A 21,406-nucleotide genomic window follows, 5' to 3' on the forward strand; every position below is an offset into this window, starting at 1 on the left:
GAGCTCTGACACTGGAGCATAGAGGCTGCACTGGTGCACCATATAAAACTAATACAAATAAATAAAATACAAGTCCCCCCTAGAGGAGGCCTTAGAGTCCTAAGGCAGGGTGCATTATATTATATGCGAGGATATCACTGCATGAGCAGATATTTCCCTGTGATATTTGGTTCCATTGCCCAACATTGCAAGTGATCAGAAAGCCATTTTAAGCATATGTCATGGGTGCTGCTCATTACAAGTTACCCAGCTACATAATAGCTTCACTGAAAGTAATGGTGTTTGGTCTCAAACACCTCATCTTAATAAATCCATACTGTTGCCAGTACACGATTTATTGCGACATGCCCCCTGAATCCTAATAGTTTTTTAGTGTGCTAGCAGACTGGTACCTCCCAGCCTGCCACCACAGACAGGTTTCTGACTTCCTTCAGGTGAGAGCCCATGACCTCTGAGGTCAGAAAAATGCCTGTCCAGAGAAATGTGATCACACCTCCTAGAACAGGATGGCTAGCAAATTTAGCACATTAAGGTGAGAGGCTTCAAAGCCTCTGTCGCCTGTAATATGCAACCCTGGCTTGCCCCTAGACCAGGGAATGCCACCCCCTGCCCTGGGGCTGATTCGGCACTGGAGAGCTTGGGAAAATTAGGCAGTCAGTAGGCGTGTTCATTTACAGGCTAGCCACACCCCTAACTGAAGTGAACAACAAAGGGCTTCATCATCTTGGATTTGGTGAAACTAGGAACTCTGGGTCAGGTTTATGCCCACTGTCCCCAGGAAGTGGTCATAAAGGCAGTGTAGGGACCCCAGAGGTAGATATTAGCTACTATTCTATGCTAAATTCAGTATTTAGGGTTCCACCTTACACCAGGAACTCAGATTTGTCTACTGGAACTCAAGATAGGACAAAGAAGAGCAGTCACCACAGGAACTGAGGACTTTACCTCTACTTAGTGCCAAACTCTGCCTTGCTACTAGAACCTCGGTAACTGCACTGACTGACTCATCCAAAAGCTGAACACCTCCCAAAGCTATGGAGGACCGCCCAGCAACTTCAACAACCAAGCAGCATCTCCCTTGGGGTAGAGGAGCCATCTCCTGCCTCTGCAGGCATCAAAAGCAGCTGTCCGGTAACCCGTTCTGTTGGTCACCAGGACCACCGAAAGAGCAGCAGAATTGGATATGGTGCCTGAGGCTCCAGAAGGTCAGCTCTAGCTCTCTGGTGAGTTTAGAGATGCTAGGCTGTCCAAGAGCCCCCCTGCACTAATACTCTGACGATCAGGGCACTTGCGCCTACCAAGGCTTGTTTGTGTCCGGTCCCTACACCACCACCACAAAGACTTATCTGCACATCGTGGGACTTCAAGAGAGGCAAGCTCCACACAGAAAGCGGCCTTGCTATGTTTCTTTGCAGTTTCAGCAGGTATACCGAGACCTGTGAGAGCCTCCAACGCCAAAGTGGTTCTCGAGCCAGCACCTCTGCACCCAAGCCCCACAGCCCGTGTACATGTGTTCTGCCTGTGTCCCCTTGGCCTAGGAGTCCCCATGAGCTGAGCCCCCCTTTGGGTTCCACCGGACTAGTCCCCAAGTTCCTCTTTGCAGATTCTGTTGTTTTGACAGGTCCCTTTAAACTTTGAGAGCTAACTCCGCTCGAGGCTACCATCGAGACCAGCACCTCTGCACCCGCACATACCAGGGCAAGTAAACCCAAACTGCTTGTGGTACGTTGGACCTTGGCCCCCCGAAGCATCTTAAGTCCTAAAAGGTACCCTCTACAACCGTTTGCAAATACCTGTATGCAGTAAATGTCTTTTTCTTCCATACTTCAGTAGGATAACATTACTGCGTTCGAGGCTCATGCCTCGAAACTGACAGCTCTGTTATTCAACTCTTCTACTGTGTAAAAATGATAACAAACTAAAGTACTGGCCCGATCCCGAAGATATGCTAAGTATTATATAAAATACTGTGTTACTTTTATAAATTGGCCTGGGATTTCCTATTGAGTGTGTGCCTCATTTAGTGACTCTGTGTGTTCAACAAATGCTCAACACTACCCTCTGATAAGCCAAACTGCTCTACCACACTACCACTAATCGAGCACGTTGGGATTGTTAAAGCAAGCCCCTGTTAACCAAAGGGTCACCTGGACCTTCTGCACACTGTACCTGGTTTTGGTACACTACATAGAAGGCCAGCTTCCTACATTGGTGGTTCAGCGGTGAGATACAAGACTTTGCATTTGATGATACCACTCTGTCAATAGGTGATTCCACCAAGAAATTCAAAATTGACTTTAGTCAAAAACAAAATGCTAAATTTTCGATTTTTATTTTTTTTTAAATCTGACTTGCTAGGGCCTTGTCTTAAGTCTCCCAGTCCCTTTGTATTTGACATTTAAAAAGTGTACTAGTCAGTTAGGCCTTAAAAATGTTTTTCAGAAATCTTGTGGATTTTAAAAAAAAGAACCAACTGCACTAAAATGATGTCTTCCTCAGAGGATAGAGTTCGACCTGACCCCTTCTCTGCATTTTAAGGTGAGTCAGTTACGACTCCTCTTTAACATTAAAACTGGCTCAGACCTACCGAGAGAGAGTTTCAGAAGCTCCTTGCAGAGTTTGAAACAACTAATGTAACAGAAGATCCAGACACCCTCTGAGAGGAGGTGGGCAGTGGCCCTGACAGTGGGGCCGTACTCCAGGAGACTGTACCCCTAAACTCACTAGAGAAGGGGATGAGATACACTCTCACATCTACCCTAGAACTGTGCCTCGAGTGCCTCCCCTATCAGGGGTGGGTCAGGCAACTTTAGTTACTTTAGGGTACGAGTCCCAGGCAGAGAATCACATTGGCCCAGGGATGGGCTCCCTGGGACAATGCTACTTTTCAGGCCCCGGGGAGATGGAGTCTTCAGGGATCGTTATCGCCTCGGGGATGGTGGGGCGCACACCACACCCCTTTTTAAAAAACATTTGGTCTGAAAGATGTTCTTTTGTGTAGGTAATACGAGGTACGAGTGAGAGCGGTACCCTCTATGTCGGCTTCCTTGAGTCTTTGGATAGTGTGTCATGGTCGACTGTGTCGAAGGAAGTTAAAGGTCCCATAGAAGCACTGTGGCGACCCTGTTCTGGTCTACGGGGTTTTGAAGCTTGACCTAGATGGAGATGAAGGCTGATTTGGCGCTTCTTCTTGAAGGGAATCCCGTTTGGAAGTCAGAAAGTGTGGAGTTTTCATAAATGGATTTTGTCCCTTGGGCGAAGGCTGCTCTTTCTATGAGTTTGCCGTAGTATGGTCAGTTTGCTACTCCTTTGTAATTTTTGGGGTCCTGATGGTCTATGTTTGTTTCCATTAGTAGAAGGTGTTTGTTTGCCTTTTTTTAAGTCTTCTGGAAAAACTCTTGTCATTAAGGAGTTGTTAATCAGTGTTCTGACAGGGATGGCTACTGAAGTTGCTTAGAAGAATATGTTTGAAGATTTGTGGGGGACAAGGGTCAGCAGGTGAGCAACGTGGCCTGCAAGCTTTGTCCATGGAAAAAAAAACACCACTTGCAGGAGACTGCTCTGGCCTCTTCACACTTACATTCACTCTGAGGAGCCGCGGGGGTGAAGGTCAGCTCTTGGCGAGAAGAGTGAATGTTTAACTCCAGTCCAAAGATTAACCTGCAGACATTGAGCCCCCGGGTTAATATTTCTGAATAACCATCTCGCTCCCTATAGTAAGAGCACAGAAGGGCCCAGAAAGTGAGCAGCAAGCCCCTCCCCCACCAGGGAGTTAACCTGCTCGCACACGAAGAGGCCTAAACCAGATCCCACAATGCCTTGCAGGCAGGGTTAATCATCTCAGGAGCAGCTGAGGGATGGTGGGAAAGGGGAGGGACTACATTAACATGAATGACAGGAGGGGGGCAGGCCCAGACCCTCACACCCACCTCTAGCTCTACATATCACAGGAGTCTCCCACTTCAGAAAGAGGGCTTGGGAATGTAAAGACCCCCTCTGGAGGAAGGTATAGGAGGGACAGTTTATAAATATAGAGCCTGCTGCCTCCACAGGGGTGGAAGGAATGTCCCATGGAGACAGAACCTTTCACCTGTAGGGCGGCAGCACAGGGGTACATATCTGTGACCACATGGTACAGAGCAGCCCCTGTTATCTTCAGATACAGCTATCACAGGAATGGCTGAGGGTTACAGAGCCTGTCACCTCTAGGAATGGAGTCAGAAGGTCACAGAGCCTGTTACCTCTAGGAATGGATATCAGAGAAATGTCAGACGGTGACAGTGCCTGTTACCTCTAGGAATGGATATCAGAGAAATGTCATAAGGTGACAGAGCCTGTTACCTCTAGGAGTGGATATCAGAGAAATGTCATAAGGTGACAGAGCCTGTTACCTCTAGGAATGGATATCAGAGAAATGTCAGAAGGTGACAGAGCCTGTTACCTCTAGGAATGGATATCATTGAAATGTCAGAAGGTGACAGAGCCTGTTACCTCTAGGAATGGATATCAGAGAAATGTCAGAAGGTGACAGAGCCTGTTACCTCTATGACAGAGCCTGTTACCTCTAGGAATGGATATCAGAGAAATGTCAGAAGGTGACAGACCCTGTTACCTCTAGCAGTCAATATCAGGAGACCGGCAGAGTGTTATAGAAACTGTCACCTCTAGGAATGGAGTCAGAAGGTGACAGAGCCTGTTACCTCTAGCAGTCAATATCAGGAGACTGGCAGAGAATTAAAGAAACTGTAACCTCTAGGAATGCCCCTAGTAATGGATATCAGGGAATGGCGAGGGCTTAGATAGACCCTTTCACCTGCAGGAATGGATACCAGGGAATGTCAGAGGGCTACAGAGCCTGTCACCTCTAGGAATGGATATCAGGGGAATGACTAGGTACATTTAGCTCCACTTGGCACATTAAAGTGAAACTGGCATAGTAAACTTAAACTGACATATTAACTGTGGCTGCCGTGTTAAATTAAATCTGGCAAAATTAACTGCCCCTTGGAACAGCGAGCTGCCCCCTGGCATCTTGAGCAGTCCTTGTGTACTAACCTGAACCGGACACATTAAATGAGCCTGGCTCTTTATACGTGACCCGGCTCACTTGATCAGACCTGATAACCAATGAAACAATGAGACAAGTGCCCCCAACATCTGCACGTCCAGAGGCTCCAGGAAGTTCACATCTACGGACTTGGGGGAGTACCTTGTACGCCACTTTCACAGTCTTCAGAGGGGGCCATTTGGTAACTGGGGTTTGGCGGAGCTGGCGAAGTTCCTCTACGTGTAGCTCCACGGAGTTTGAAAAAAACTCCGTGGAGCTACGCATCACTCTGCTCCGCTCCCTCCCCCTCCCAAATGCTTTAAAATGATAAAAAAGAAGGCACTTACCTGTGTTTTTGCCGCCTACTCTGCCTGGCGGCTCTCCTTCCTGGCAGAAACACAGGCAAGTGATTCTTTTTTATCATTTTAAAGCATTTGGGAGAGGGGAGGGAGCGGCTAACTCCGCTTGGCCACACAGGTGGAGTTTTGTCTACCTCCGCGTACTCCACGGAGCGCGGAGTAGGCAAATCTCCGCTAACTCCGCTGGGTGAGCGGAGTTACCCGTCCAGGGTTAGTGGTAACAGCCTGGTACAGTGCCAAGGATCTTTTTCGATGTCAGGAAAATAAATACTAAGTGATGAAAGATTGAAATGCAAATATTTGGCCCATAATTAACTCGTAATCTGCATTTACTCATGACGAAAACTGTCTGCCCTCGTCGCTTGGTGCAACAAGCTTTTCTTTCCCTCCCTCGATAAGCAGAGTAGCCTCAGTAGAATTCCCAGCACCAGAGAGCAGCCTCTAATTCACCTGGACTTGCTCCACTGCTTCTAACCCCCCCAAGCCCACCTGCAGACGCCCTTCTGTGTGTACTGCATCAGCTGCCTGAGGGCCAGGAGCGGCTCCTCCACTAGGGTGGCAAAGCATCGCCTCACGCAGAAACAAAAAGTGGTCAAACTACCATTTTATGTTTCAGCTTCTCGCACTGTGAAAAAGCAGAAGGATTTGGTTGGGGCGGGCGGGTCTGCTGGAGGGCAGGGGAGGAGTGGCTTGCCCAATGTTGTGGGCCTTGACTATTTGGTTGGCCTTGCAGATCAGCCTCAGCCCTGCTGGCCTAATGCTGACCTCCTGGGTTGAGCTACAGGCGCTCCCTAGTCCTCTGCTCCATCAGGACCCACACATTTACACTTCAGAAGCAGAAGCAGAACTGCACCCCTTTCCCTCGTGGCTTCTCCGCAACCAGTGTCCTCTCGTGTTATAGAATGGTGCTAGGTAAGAGTCTAAACAAGTATCCGCAGTACTAACAGGTCTAGCCTTTGGGACTTAGTGGCTTTGCCATTGCCTTTTGTGGATGCTGTTCAGCATCGGGAAGATGCCGTACAGCTTGTCCAAAAGAAAAACGAGCATTGCCAAAGGTAGTAGGGCTCACCTTTGGAGAGCTTTTGGCTTTGGCAATATGTTTTGCCGATGCCAATATGTGCGAGGGAAAATGTTGATCTGAAACGATAAAAAAAAAGTGAAGCAATGCTGATTCAAGTGGGAAAAAAAAGTTAAAGCAGATCTGAAACGATAAAAAAAAAAAGTGAAGCAATGCCGATGCATGTGGAAAAAAAGAGTTATAGCAGATCTGAAACGATAAAAAGAACGTGAAGCAATGGTGATGAGTGTGGAAACATTTAAATAAATGCTGATCTGAAACGATAAAAAGAAAGCGAAGCAATGCGGAGGCATGCGGAAAAAAAAAGGTTTTGGCTAAAAAAGTTATTGCCTAAAATAAGTTCTCTAAAGCACAAGTACAGTGATACAATGCAGAAGTGAAAAGCAATGCTGATGCAAGTGGAAAAGAAAAGAGTAAATGCGGATCTGAAACGATAAAAAGAAAGTGACTTAAGTGGCAAAATGAAACAATAAAAGCATATTGGCTTATAAGCTCCTTGCGCTGCCAGTACCTCACTTTTTCCCATATTAAAAGTGACGCATCGAGGGTTCAAAGGGCTTCTAAGTAAGCCCCACAGTGTTAATAAAGGCAGACGTACAGCGCCAGTAGCAGAGGGACACAAATTAAACTAAGTTAATTAGTACTTTGTCCGTGCTCTAGAAGAGAAAAAGGAAGTGATGTCAGACATACAGTGGCCAATTAGGATGCAGCTACATTGACAATCAAGCCTGCAAAGGCTAATTGATTGCAGGGCTTGAAGCTTGTTACTACATACAATAGCGCTTGCAGCAACAGCGCAAGTGTGCTCCTGAGCTAGAGTGCAGGAAAGGGAGTGAGTTTGGTGGGGCGAGAAGCATGTGAGAGAGAGCTTGCAACTGGAGGGAGTCAGCAACACAGATTACAAGATGGTGGGTATTTGGGGGGAGAGAAGCACACGTGGAAGAGAGCTGGAAAACACATGTATTGTCATGAAGTGCTTAAGATAAAAGAAAAAAGGAGTGCCCTAAAAGTGAGCAAAAGAAGCCAGCCGGAGAGATGGTGAAGAGTCTATGCTGCGGGAGAGGGCCAACACAAGATGGACGAGGAAACCCACTGAAAAAGAAGTAAGCTAACGAGAGCGACAATAAAGCAACCACTGGTAATGAATTGGGCTTTAAGCCCCTGTAAGTTATTAGTAAGCCCACGATAAGTATTTTGGAAACAAAAAACTTGCACGGTCTTTCAGACTCGATCTAAAATACTAACATGTTTGCCAAATATGTACATATATTTTTAAGAATTCCCATGTGCATGTTACCGCGCACACTAGCATAGGCCTGAGTTTGTAGCTCAGATATATCTACTCTAGCTGCCAAGAAGCAGTTTACTCTCAGAACAGATTTCCATTGAATACATAAGTGAATCTGTACTAAATATAGAAAAATGTGATCAGCACTTGCGAGAGAATTTTGCCAAGCAGTGTGTCCACGTGTAAGGCCCCGCAGGCAGTGCTGTGGGGCTGAGCAGGTGGTGGGAGACCCGGATGCACTTTATAACCACAAGGGCAGATACGTCCTTGAACCCGGAACAGGCTCTCCTGTGTCCCGCCTCCAGGGAGACCGGCGGCGCGCTGATTGGACAGAGCCACTGCTGCTTCCTAGTTCGTTAACATCCGGTGTCCTCGTGTCCTTGAGCCCGGCGTGCTTCCGGGAGTTGTAGACTTTCCTGCTCGGGCCTGGCCTGAGCGACTCCTTCCCTGAATTGAGATGTTTGTGTTTAAGGTGTCGCAAGAGACGCCCGAGTGGGGACAAAGCGTCCACTCCCACGGGGTTAAGTGCACCCTGTGAATGGAATGAGGCAATCTGGTGACAGCTGCTAGCAACCAGGGGTTGTGCAACTCGCCAGGCAGTGTAAACAAGGCGAGGTCACGGGGATCAGCTGTGAGCAAGGAACCAGGAAACCCAGATTTATAATCCCTGCTTGCTTGCAGGCCTCTGGGAACTCGCTCCAGGACAGAGAACCAGAGCATACACTCCAACAGACCAGACGGGAGACTGCCAAGTTTTAAAGCAATAAATGACTTTACTTAAGCTGTCACCCACCTAAAATTGCCTCTGCTTCAATACAAGCTAATGGGGAAAATATCCCCCCAACTTTTTTCAAAATATCCCTTTTTGCAGTTTTTAGGTCTCGCCTGACCCAGCGCATGCGCTGGTCTGGCGAGACTTATTGAGAGGGCTCCAAAAAGTGCTACCAGGCCAGCCTAGAGCTACAGTGCATGTGCGCGGGCGCGCGCGCCTCGTTTTACCGCGATTACTTTCACTTTCGGCCGCTTTGATGTTCGATCGCGATCGGATCGCGATCACTTTCACTTTCGCGGACCCACGGCCGCCTTGCATAGCCAATAGGTCTCGCTTTTGGGACCTTATATGTATTTAGTTACGCAACTGTTGCATGGCTAAACACTTATAAGGTCCCAAAGGCGAGACCTATTGGCTATGCCAATGCTTGTTTCAAATGTTGGCGTGTGCGCCAAAGTCATTATTGCACTAGTGAGCAAGTGTAGCATGCAGAAGAACCAGATACACCAGATTAGGGCGGAGCCCATTACCGGTCATATGAGCAGCCCCATCTAGCCCAGATACCTGAGCGGCTTTCAGGAAGTCCCACCCGCCTGCCCATCTTAGTCCCAAATTATCACTCCTCTCCTCGCACTCTACCCAAATTTATCCTCTCCTTGCCATGGCCTCATCTGCCCCACACACCCCTGTGCTCCAATTCCCCTATGAACCACTGCCTTTTGCCCTATTGTGCTTTGCTTTCTACTCTCATTACTTCCCTCCTGTACTCTCTTCCCTCAGCACTGCCTTCACATTCTTCTGTGCCCTTTCCCCAGCTGATTCCCCTGTCGCCTTAACATTTTTAGTCTCCCCTGTCCTCCATAGTTTCCTCTCCCGCCGGCCCCGCTGGCCTCAATGAAATCCCTCAGCAAAGACTATGCATGTCCGCGACGCGCTGTATTACATGACAGTTGCCTTCATTCCTCTCTTTACTACCTGCACTCATACGTCACCCCACTACCTGGGGTGATCTGCACAAGGCCCGCCTTTGACCCTGCTTTACCAAGTATATGGCGAGACGGAGGCGCTCACCATCCAATGACAGGCCCTCCACTGACCACACTACTATCAGCGGACACATGTGATCTTCTACGTGCTTATATGTCCCGCATCAGACCCTACCATCCCTCTGGGGCTGATCAGCTCTTGCTGGGCCCACTGCTCACCTTATTCACTTTGCTCCCACCTCTAACAACCCCCAATGCACTCTCCACCTTTTAACTTTACCTTGTGACTGAGAGCCAGCTCGACTGCAGCCACATCACTCTGCAGATCTCTGCAGGGGCTGAACCCTCCCAGGTACCCAGGCCTAGTCCAAGGCCAGGCTCCAAGAGGTCCTCCCTCTCAGCACACTTCAGTGTCAACAACATGTCCACCAAAGCCTTTCTCCCTCTAGTCATACCACCTGCCAAAGACCTAACCACCATAAAACTCACAATGAACACCTTGGTACCCAACATGTTGCCATTTGCAAACAAGGGCATTGTCACCCAGACAATCCATTCTTAGGCCAATTTACACGTGCCCTATGTTTTTTTGTGCAGATTTATATAGCGTGTACTCGACCCAAAGGTATTGGAGTGCTTTACATGAGCACCAGTTACGTTACACAAGGGCACATTAATTTTTTGGTAGGCACGGGGAGATTAAGTGATTTGCCCAGAATCACAGGAAGCTGATAAGACACAGGAAGCTAAGCAGATGCCGAGCTGGTTCCCCAGCTCCAAAGTCGGCAGCTCTGGCCGTAAGTTCACAACCTCTACTTTTATCTATTAATCAGTTATGACCAGGGCCACTGGAAGTATATGATTGTCACATAATTGTAGATTTGCCACATAATCCATCATCTGTCACATAAACTGCAGATTTTAAGAAATTTTTTTTCCAGCTCAAACGATTCAAAAGTTAGTGAAAACACAGCAACACGTGTTGCAGCACATTGGAAGGCCCTTTGCAAACATTGACTGGTCACCTATTTGTAGCTTATTGATATATTTGTGTACTAAACCGGTACTAATGAGGTACAACTAATGCCCAGAGAGTGTTAACAAGTTTAAAAATGGCAAAATAATAAAGTAATACTATTACAAAATGTGTCGAATAATGCCACATAATTTACTCAACCTTGCCGTATAATTTGACCCTCCCTGATGCATAATGCCAGTAGCCGGGGTTATGACCCCCCACTGCCCAAATGGATTGTGCCGGCTCTGGTGTTCGACCTCATGGTCACAGGTTTAAATCCCAGCGGGTCCACTCAGCCTTTCATCCATCTGAGGTTGGTTAAAATTAGTACCATTGAGTTGAGTAACAAGAAACATATGTTATTCAGCGCCAAGATACCTCTGGGTGAATGTGCGCTTTACAAATACATAAGTTATGTTATGTTACTGTACCAACCAGGCCACCTGGCCCCAAGCCCTTAATCACTACCCCAACTGTATTTCTTATGAAATATCTGGATACCAGAGCAAGTGTAGCAAACATTGGAGCCAGGTTCACCACAGTTGGTGGCGCCCATTCCCAGGTCATATCCGTTCCAACAATCCCCTGTGCCCTGCGCGGCTTGCACTATCTCCTGACTCACATACCCGATGGTCCCTGAAAAAGACCTCGACTGAGCACACACCCGTGTTTCCAGAACCACGAACAAGACCCATTCATCCATTTTGTGTATGATTAATAATACGGATTGGTGCCTGGCAGCCTTAGATGTATTACTTGCAGTGAGTCTCAGGCATGGATTAATACTCGCAGTGAGTCTCTGGCAGGTCAGGTTTTTTTTCTACTACTGTTGTTCTTGAGTGGACACCATACGTATATGGGTCCCTCTGCCTTTCCCTTCCTATATATATATTTTTTAGGAAAGGGGATAACCAGGGAAGCACTTTACACACACACTGACACGATAAAGGTCTTTCTAAAGAATTGAGTGACATTAGACCCGTTTGTTGCATGGCAAAAAGTTGGCCGCTCATGAGAAATCAAAACTAATTAGCTTTGAATTCGCAAGGGATACTGATGAAAGTGAGTCCACTCTGTTCACTTTTGTAGGGCAGGTCTTTTTTTGTGTATAGTCTATGAGTGGGGGGCGACCTGCCTATTTACCCCCTAAGCTTCGTATTGATGACAGGTCATGCCATGGAGCCTGGCAGTGAGTCTCAGGCATGGATTGATACTCACAGTGAGTCTCTAGCAGGTCAATCAATCAATCAATCAATAATTTGTAAAGCGCACTACATACCCGTGAGGGTTTCAAGGCGCTGGGGGGAGCTGCTGCTATTGGTCGAAGAGCCAGGTCTTGAGTTGTCTCCTGAAGGTCAGCAGGTCTTCGGTTTGTCGCAGGTAGAGGGGGAGGGAGTTCCAGGTCTTGGCGGCGTGGTGGGAGAAGGATCTGCCTCCGGAAGTAGTTCTCCGGATGCGTGGGACCGTGGACAGGGCGTGGTCAGTGGAGCGGAGTTTCCTGTTGAGTACGTAGAAGGAGAGTCGCCTGTTGAGATAGGCTGGGCCGGTTTTGTGGAGTGCCTTGTGTGCGTGGATCGGGAGCTTGAAGAAGATTCTTTTGTCGACTGGGAGCCAGTGCAGGTTCCTCAGGTGGTGGGTGATGTGGTCGCGGCGCGGGACGTCGAGGATCAGGCGTGCAGAGGCGTTCTGGATTCTTTGTAGTCTGTTGATGAGCTTGGACGAGGCTCCGGCGTAGAGGGCGTTTCCGAGGTCGAGCCTGCTGCTGACTAGGGCCTGGGTGACTGTTTTCCTCGTGTTTGTCGGGATCCATCTGTAGATCTTGCAGAGCATGCGGAGGGTGTTGAAGCAGGTGGAGGAGACTGCGTTCACTTGTTTGGCCATGGAGAGTTTCGAGTCGAGGATGACTCCCAGGTTGCGTGCGTGGTCGGTGGGGGCTGGGGGGGACTCTAGTGACGTGGGCACCAAGAGTTGTCCCAAGCGGAGGGGTTGGACCCGAGGATGAGGATTTCCGTCTTGTCTGTGTTCAGTTTGAGGCGGCTGTCCTCCATCCAGTCTGCGACTGCCTTCATTCCCTGGTGGAGGTTGGATTTGGCGGTGAGGGGGTCCTTGGTGAGGCAGAGGATCAGCTGAGTGTCGTCGGCATAGGAGATTATGTTGAGGTCGTGTTGTCGGGCGATGCTTGCTAGTGGAGCCATGTAGACGTTGAACAGCGTTGGGCTGAGGGAAGATCCTTGAGGGATGCCGCAGATGATCTTGGAGGCATCGGATCGGAACGGGGGAGGCGGACTCTCTGAGTTCTGCCCGAGAGGAAGGAGGAGGTCCAGTCCAGGGCCTTCTCTTGGATCCCGGCGTCGTGGAGGCGTGTGCGTAGAGTGCGGTGGCAGACAGTGTCGAAGGCGGCGGAGAGGTCCAGGAAGATGAGGGCTGCCGTCTCGCCGTTGTCTAGCAGGATCCTGATGTCGTCTGTGGCGGCGATGAGGGCGGTCTCGGTGCTGTGGTTGCTGCGGAATCCTGATTGGGACGGGTCCAGGATGTTGTTGTCTTCGAGGTGACGGGTGAGCTGGGTGTTTACTATCTTCTCGATGACCTTTGCTGGGAACGGAAGCAGGGAGATGGGCCGGAAGTTCTTGAGGTCCCTCTGATCCGCCTTGGGTTTCTTCAGAAGGGCGTTGATCTCTGCGTACTTCCAGTTCTCAGTGAAGGTGGCGGTCTCGAAGGAGAGGTTGATGATTTTGTGCAGGTGGGGTGCGATGGAGTTGCTGGCTTTGTTGAAGATGTGGTGCGGGAGAGGGTCGGACGGGGATCAAGAGTGGATTGTTCCCATGGTCTTGATTGTGTCCTCGATGCTCACGTTGGCCCAGGTTGTCAGGGTGTCGTGGACGGTGGGGTGCGGTGTGGTCGGCAGGGGCCGTCGGGGGTCTGAAGCTGTCATGGATGTCGGTGATTTTCCGGTGGAAGAAGGTGGTGAGGGAGTCGCACAGGGCTTGCAAGGGTGGGATGTCGTTGGCGTTGGAGCTGGGGTTGTAGAGTTCCTTCACGATGTTGAAGAGCTCCTTGCTGTTGTGTGCGTCGTTGTCAAGGCGGTCTGTGAAGGAGGTCTTTTTGGCGGTCGTGATGAGGTGGTGGTGGTTGCGGATGGCGTCTTTGTGGGCAGCGCGGCTGTCCGGCGTCTTGTCGCTGTGCCATATGTTTTCCAGTTTCCGGCAGGTGCGTTTTGAGTCGAGGAGTTCTGGGGTGAACCAGCTGACTCTTCTGCTGGTGTCTCTGCTGATGGGGTTTTCAGCGGGGCAATGTTGTCGGCGCAGTCGTTCATCCAGCGTTCGAGGGTGAGTGCACCTTCATCGTGGTTGTTTGGGTTCGTCGGAGGGTCGAGTGCGAGGCTTGTCTGTAGTTGTTCTTGGGAGACTTTGCCCCAGCAGCGGCGGGGGGTCTGTAGAGTGCGGTGGTGTGTGAGGGGTTTCCGGAAGGAGAAGTGGATGCAGTGGTGGTCTGTCCAGGTGAGTTCGGCGGCGTGGCTGAAGGTGACTTGAGGGCTTGAGGAGAAGATGGCATCTAGCGTGTGGCCGGCGATGTGGGTCGGCGTCGTGACAAGCTGTTTCAGTCCGAGGTTGGCGAGATTGTCGATCAGGGTGGAGGAGTTGCTGTCGTTGTTGTTCTCCAGGTGATAGTTCAGGTCTCCGAGGAGGATGTAGTCGGTGGAGGTCAGCGCGTGCGCGCTGATGAGGTCGGCGATGGAGTCGCAGAATTGAGGCAGGGGTCCTGGTGGTCTGTAGACGAGGGTGCCTCTTAGGGTGGTCTTGGGATCCGTGTGGATCTGGAAGTGCATGTGTTCGGCGGTGCTGAGGGCGTCGTTGGTGTTAGTTGAGACCTTGATGGTGTTTTTGTGGACGATGGCGATTCCTCCTCCGGCCCTGTTGGTGCGTTCTCTGCGGGTGATCTTGTACCCGACTGGGATGGCTATGAGGTCAGGCCATGTAGCCTAGGAGTGAGTCTCAGGCATGGATTGATACTTGCAGTGTGTCTCGCAGGTCAGGCCATGGAGCCTAGCAGTGAGTCTCAGGCATGAATTGATACTGTCAGTGAGTTTCTGGCAGGTTAGGCCAGGCCAGGATGAATAGCATGGATTTTTTAGCCTGACCCTTGGCTCCAATCATAATGTATTGCTGGGGCTTGACTCCCCTGGACCCATGGTACGGTAGCATGACATGCCCTACCCCCAAGAAAAGGTTGGTAAGATACAGCCAAGTGTCACTGTTATATGCAAATATATGCGCTAAAGGCTTTTAGAGTTACTAGTAGTTGTCAAGGGGAACTAGGAAAATATTCTAAAAGGTCAGCGTATGCTACAGTATCCAGGAGCAATATGGCCAGATATCGCTGAGGCCCAGGCCTCGTAATGACCCCGGTCCTGCCCAACTTACACCTCCCATCATCCCCCGTTGTTAAAACAGACTTTTGGGTTAGGGGTCATGAATTTATCATAAGGACAAAATATTTCACAGTAAAAATCACACAACTCTTCAAAAATTATACACAACAACCCATAAAACGTACAGTATCATTTACAGTTTTGATTGATGGCTAACCTTAACATAGACTCTAATATATTAAATTCCTAACCTTATCTTTCTTTGTTCCTGCATATCCAGCATTAGGCCTTCGAGTGTGATCATGACTGGTCAATTTGCGGCGGTCCCTCTTTAGAAGGACCTCACCACCTTTCATCCCCCTAAAGTAAGCTTGTGAGGGGACCCGTCTGCCCACCAGCTTACCTACCTCATGCACCCTCTACATCCTTCATGATCCCCCCAAGGGCCTGTGCTAACTTGGCGCCCATGCACCAGTGTGGGTATTGGCCATAAGATCCTGTTGGTAGCGAGCACTCCCACACCCCCAGCACCCCACAACCTCCAGCCGACTTGTTGCAAGTACCAGCCCAGAGGGCCTCGTGAGACTGCTGTCCCACCTATAAGGATGCCTTCTATGGACCTGAACTGCCCCACCAATCATGACCTCACTCGGCCTGGGCATGAAATTCTGCTCTGCTCTCAGAGTTTGCAGAGTTTTTTCCACTCCATGCTCCACTTAGCGTGTGGAGTTCTGAAAAACTTAATAAAGCTCACCAACGTTCTTACTCCAGACTCCAAAATCTTACTCCAGACATGTGGTGGTTGGTGACATTTGAAAGTGGTTAGTCATGGAAAGCTCCTGCCCTGTGGAGTCCATTCAGTGCCCCCCTATAGAGTAAGTCATTACACCTATCACAATAGCATGGTGCTTGCAACATCTTGCTTGCCTTGTGTTGGACAGGCCACATGAAGGGCTTGCTCCCTCCCCGCATGACAGGGCCCGAGCCCCGGCCGCCCAGGTGTTACCCACAGAAGCAACCCGCACCCCGTCCCAAGATGGGATTCCTGCCCCCGGACATCTCTGTATCATGGGGCCGAACCACTACCGGCTCCCTCGCCCGGCCCGGCCGCCATCTTGGGCACTGCACCACGAGGCCGCATGGCCTCAGCTCGACCCTAACCCTGGGCCTGGCCAGGCCCCGACATCCCGGCACCACCATCCACCCAGGAGGTGAACGGACCACTTGGCAGGTCAATGGGAGAAAGATATGTCGATGGCTCTCCCCCGCCAGGTGCCGATCGCCCCCAGCTCCCCCGGGCGCTGGCTCCACCCCCCTGCTGGGTGTCTGGACTCCCTCATCCCGGACCTCCCGACCTCCAAGTGCGAGGGTCCGGACATCAAAGGGCGCCAGACCTATAACTGGGGCAGCTCCAGAGCAGGAAGGGAGTTGTATCCTGGAGTCGAGAGACACCGTGAAGAACTCATCCTTGACGGACTACTGGCGCTGCCGTAGTCCTGCCTTGTGAACTATCATCCTGCCTGCTGGCGCTGCCGCAACCTTCTGCATCCTTCATCCTCGTCGGGACCTGCTGGCGCTGCCGCGGACCGTTGTAACTACCATCCTCGTCGGGACCTGCTGGCGCTGCCGCGGACCGTTGTAACTACCATCCTCGTCGGGACCTGCTGGCGCTGCCGCGGACCGTTGTAACTACCATCCTCGTCGGGACCTGCTGGCGCTGCCGCGGACCGTTGTAACTACCATCCTCGCCGGGACCTGCTGGCGCTGCCGCGGACCGTTGTAACTACCACCTTCACCGGGACCTGCTGGCGCTGCCGCGGTCCGTCCATCTCGAACGCCGAGCTCGAGGATTGTGAGCTATCCATCATACCATCGCATCTACCTGATTGGTAACAAGACTGTCCCGCTACCCCCTTTCCCAACCAAGAGACTAGAATCGAGGGGACCCCTGAGTCCTGACCTCCTTGTACCATTCTATCGTACCTAAAGATTGCTTATAAAGAACGTTAAACCTTATCATTGTGTGGTGTACCTCTGTGGGGGGGAAGTTATTCGTCTGTACGATCGCTGGAGACGGCTCTCCCCGGAGACCTCTCCCCTTGTCCTCGGCCGACCCTCCCGGTCCGTCTAACATTGGTGGCCAGCGGCGCGATCCGAATCAACGCGTAATCGTACAGAGAGTAACTCACCCCACGACGAAACCACAATGACAACCAAAGAGAGCGGATCCACCGAGAAATTCCAAATGGAGAAATTGGAAGAGTACAGCCATCGTGAGTTGAAACAATTCTGCATTGAACTAGGCATTGCTACCACCGGTCTGAGTACTAAAGACGATTTCAAGCACGCCATTGAGTCGTGGGCAGAAACCGGGGCCGCCAGACCCCCGGACCAAAACATTGCAGCATCAGAGAGGAACACCACGGCTCCCGAGGAGCGAAGAACGGGCCTCTCGCAGGAAGAGATCCAAGAGAGAGAGAAAAACAGACTACATGAGTTAGAAATGGCACGGCTCAAAATGGACGGTGAACTAAAATTAGCCGAACAAAAACTGAACCTAGAACATCTGCGGCTCCGAGAAGAACGGGAAGAAAAACAGAGGCAGAGAGAGCTCAAAGAAAAGAGATTACCGTACGAGCACGAGCGCAAACTGGCAGAAATAGACCTACGGAAGCAGAACAAAGAACCGGAGGTGCCCGAGCAACCGCGCACCCCAGGAGCGACAGAAAAGAAAGTCCACATCCCCAAGGATGTCGTTCGAGAGTATGTCCGAGAGGACGACATACAACAGTGGTTCAAGGCCTACGAGATCGCCATGACCTCCCACCGGATCGATCGAAGTGACTGGGGAGCCGGTCTATGGGGGAGGTTCGTCAATGAAGGCCGCGATGCCCTGTTACAGCTCCCAGACCATTTGATGTCGTCCTATGATCACATGAAGGCTGCCCTCCTCACCCGATATGGGCTCACACCCGAAATGTACCGCCAGAGGTTCCGAGACTGCACCCGGATCCCGGGTACAACTTGGGTGGAATATGTCAACTATTTCAGCCGAGCCTTCGAGGGTTGGATCAAGGGAAGCCACGTAACGACCTACGAGCAACTTTTTAATCTCATGGTGTGGGAGCACCTCTCTAACAACTGCTTCGTCGAGCTCAGGCAGCACCTCCTCGACAGTAAATTGACTGACCCACGGCAACTCGCCGCCGAAGCTGACCGGTGGGAAAGCACCCGAGTAGGCCGGAGATGGCCGCACGAACAGAACCGGAACAATCAAGGTCAGCACCGTCCCCGAGGAGGAGGAGGAGGTCAGGGACGAGGAAGAGACACCGTCCCGGCCGCTCCCGCTGCCAGCACCCCGCCCCCGGCCAGCCGGGGCAACCCCCCGATGCGCCCGGGGTTCCGAGCCAATGTCACGTGTCACCGATGCCAGCGAGTCGGCCACTACGCCAATGACCCGAACTGTCCACAGAACCAAACTCCGAGACCCCGCCAGGTAGCTGCCGCCGCCCTGGGGGGAGAACAAATCTCCGAAGAACAGGAAGAATGCGAACAGGAACGACAAGAGTGGGAACCGGCCGCCATGGTTCTAGCGTGCCTAGGGGGAAGAGACATGGTCCCGCGGGCTCCCCTACCCGCCAACACCAGAAAATATAGTCAGTGGGTGAACATTAATGGACGCCGGGCCGAAGCACTACGTGACACGGGGGCCAGTGTGACGGCCGTCCGCTGTCACCTGGTAAAACCAGAGCAGATCCTGCCGAACATTCTCTGCCCCGTCCGTTCAGCCGACAACTCGGAGAGTCTATGTCGGATGGCCTGCGTCCCCTTCGAATGGGGAGGAGTCTCCGGCATGTTGAAGGTGACGGTCCGAGATGATGCCCCCGTGGACTGTCTCCTGGGGAATGATCTTGAGAGTTCCCCGTGGGCCGCCGTAGAAAGAAGAGAACACCTGGGGATGTTGGGCCTCCCGGACTGGGTGTGTGTAACCACCCGGTCCATGGCCGCCCGGGCCATCCCCCGATCAGAAGAACCAGAATGGCCAGCACCTCCTCCCCCGATCGCTCCAGTAGAGGACACCAACCATACCGACCCCCCAGAGCAAACCCCCGAAGGGCTCGCTCAGCCCCAGGACCTTCCCGACCTGGCTCAGTGGCGTCAAGAAGGGGGGCCCACCCAGGAACAGTTCCGTCAAGAACAGAAGACCTGTCCCTCCCTCGAGGGACTCCGCCAGCAAGCCCTCGCCCAGAGCGCATGGGACACCACCGGAGCCCATTGGATCTATTGGGACAACGACCTATTGTACAGTGAACAGAGAATCGCAGAGTTAGGGGCCAGTCGAGTGCTGGTGGTGCCCCTCCGTTTTAGAGACTTCCTGTTAAATTTGGCCCACGATGTCCCTCTGGCTGGACACCTGGGCCAGGACAAAACCTACAGTCGCCTGGTGACCCACTTTTTCTGGCCAAAGATGAGAAACGACGTCCTCAACCACTGCCGGTCCTGCCCCACGTGCCAGGCCAGCGGGAAGAGCGGCCGCAAACTCAAAGCACCTCTGCAACCCTTCCCAGTTGTCACCACCCCGTTCGAGAGGGTGGGAATAGACATTGTGGGACCCCTGGACCCCCGTACCGCACAAGGACATCGGTTCATCCTGGTACTGGTGGACCACGCCACCCGCTACCCCGAGGCTGTGCCCCTGCGAACTGTAACAGCCCCGGTGGTCGGCCGGGCCTTAATGGGGATCTTCTCCCGGGTGGGCTTCGCCCGAGAAGTCGTCAGCGACAGAGGCACAAACTTTATTTCAAAATATATGAAGTCCCTCTGGCAACAGTGCGGGGTCACCTACCGATTCACGACCCCCTATCACCCTCAAGGAAATGGACTAGTCGAGCGGTTCAACCGCACGCTCAAGGGAATGATTGGGGGGTTGGAAGAGCCCCTCCGTCGCCAGTGGGATGTGCTACTTCCGTGCCTCCTCTTCGCATATCGAGAAGTCCCCCAGAAGTCCCTCGGCTTTAGCCCTTTCGAACTCTTGTACGGGCACCCTGTGCGAGGGCCCCTCAGCCTAGTCAAAGAAGGTTGGGAGATGGCCCCCCTAAAGACCCCTCCAGACGTCTTCAAGTACCTCCTGACCCTACGCAATCAGACCAGGCGATTCAGAGAAAAGGCGAAAGCGAACCTTGAGGCCAGTCAGGAGGACATGAAAAAATGGTACGATCAAAATGCCTCCTCCATCGAATTCGAACCTGGCCAACAAGTGTGGGTGATGTCCCCCACCGAGCCATGTGCCTTGCAGGACAAGTGGACGGGGCCCTTCAAAGTGGTCGAGCGCAAGAGCCCCGTCACCTATCTCATCGATGTGGAATCTCCACGGAACCCCCTCCGGGTCCTCCACACCAACAGACTCAAACCCCACTTTGTGCGCTCGGAGCTCAGCCTCCTGATGGCTGCAGACAGTGGAGCGGAAGAAGACTCCGAGCCTCTCCCTGATCTCCTGAAGACTCGTGAGAAAGATGGTTCCGTGGACGGGGTCCGGCTCTCAGATGCCCTCACCCCGGAACAGCGCCAAGGCTGCTGGGACCTCCTGCTGCAGTTTGCGACCTTGTTTTCCCTCACCCCAGGGGTCACCCCCTGGTGCTTGCACGACGTGGACACTGGGGACAGTCCCCCTATCAGACACCGGGCGTACCGCGTACCAGATCGGGTACGGGCCTGCATCCAAGAGGAGGTATCAAAGATGCTCACGCTCGGGGTCATCGAGCCCTCGGACAGCCCCTGGGCCAGCCCGGTCGTGCTGGTCCCCAAAGCTGCTGCCCCCGGCACCACTCCTGAGCTCCGATTCTGCGTCGACTATCGGGGCTTGAATGCTGTCACCAGAACCGACGCTCATCCCATCCCCCGAGCGGATGAACTGATCGACCGCATGGGGGCTGCCCGCTACCTCAGCATCTTCGACCTGACAGCGGGCTACTGGCAGATCGGTCTCACACCCCGGGCCCAAGAACGATCCGCCTTTTCTACCCCCGATGGCCACTACCACTTCAAAGTCATGCCATTCGGCATGAAGAATGCCCCAGCTACTTTTCAGCGACTAGTGAACCAGGTCTTGGCGGGACTCGAGGAGTTCAGCGCCGCCTACCTGGACGATATCGCTGTGTACAGCCGCCACTGGTCCGACCACCTCCACCACCTCCGAGAGGTCCTGCAGGCCCTCCAACAAGCCGGCCTTACAATCAAGGCCGGCAAGTGCCAAATTGGTCAGGGGTCCGTGACCTATCTCGGACACCAGGTGGGAAGCGGTCTGGTGGCCCCTCTACAACTCAAGATCGCTGCCATCCAGTCCTGGCAGCCTCCAGTCACGCAGACCGAGGTCCGAGCCTTCTTGGGGCTCACCGGCTACTACCGGCAGTTCGTGAGGGACTATGGCAGCATTGTGGGGCCCCTCACGGGACTCACATCCAAAAACCACCCGAAGAAGGTCAACTGGAC

The sequence above is a fragment of the Triturus cristatus genome, chromosome 8, assembly GCF_964204655.1.
Source record: "Triturus cristatus chromosome 8, aTriCri1.1, whole genome shotgun sequence".
Lineage (NCBI taxonomy): Eukaryota > Metazoa > Chordata > Amphibia > Caudata > Salamandridae > Triturus > Triturus cristatus.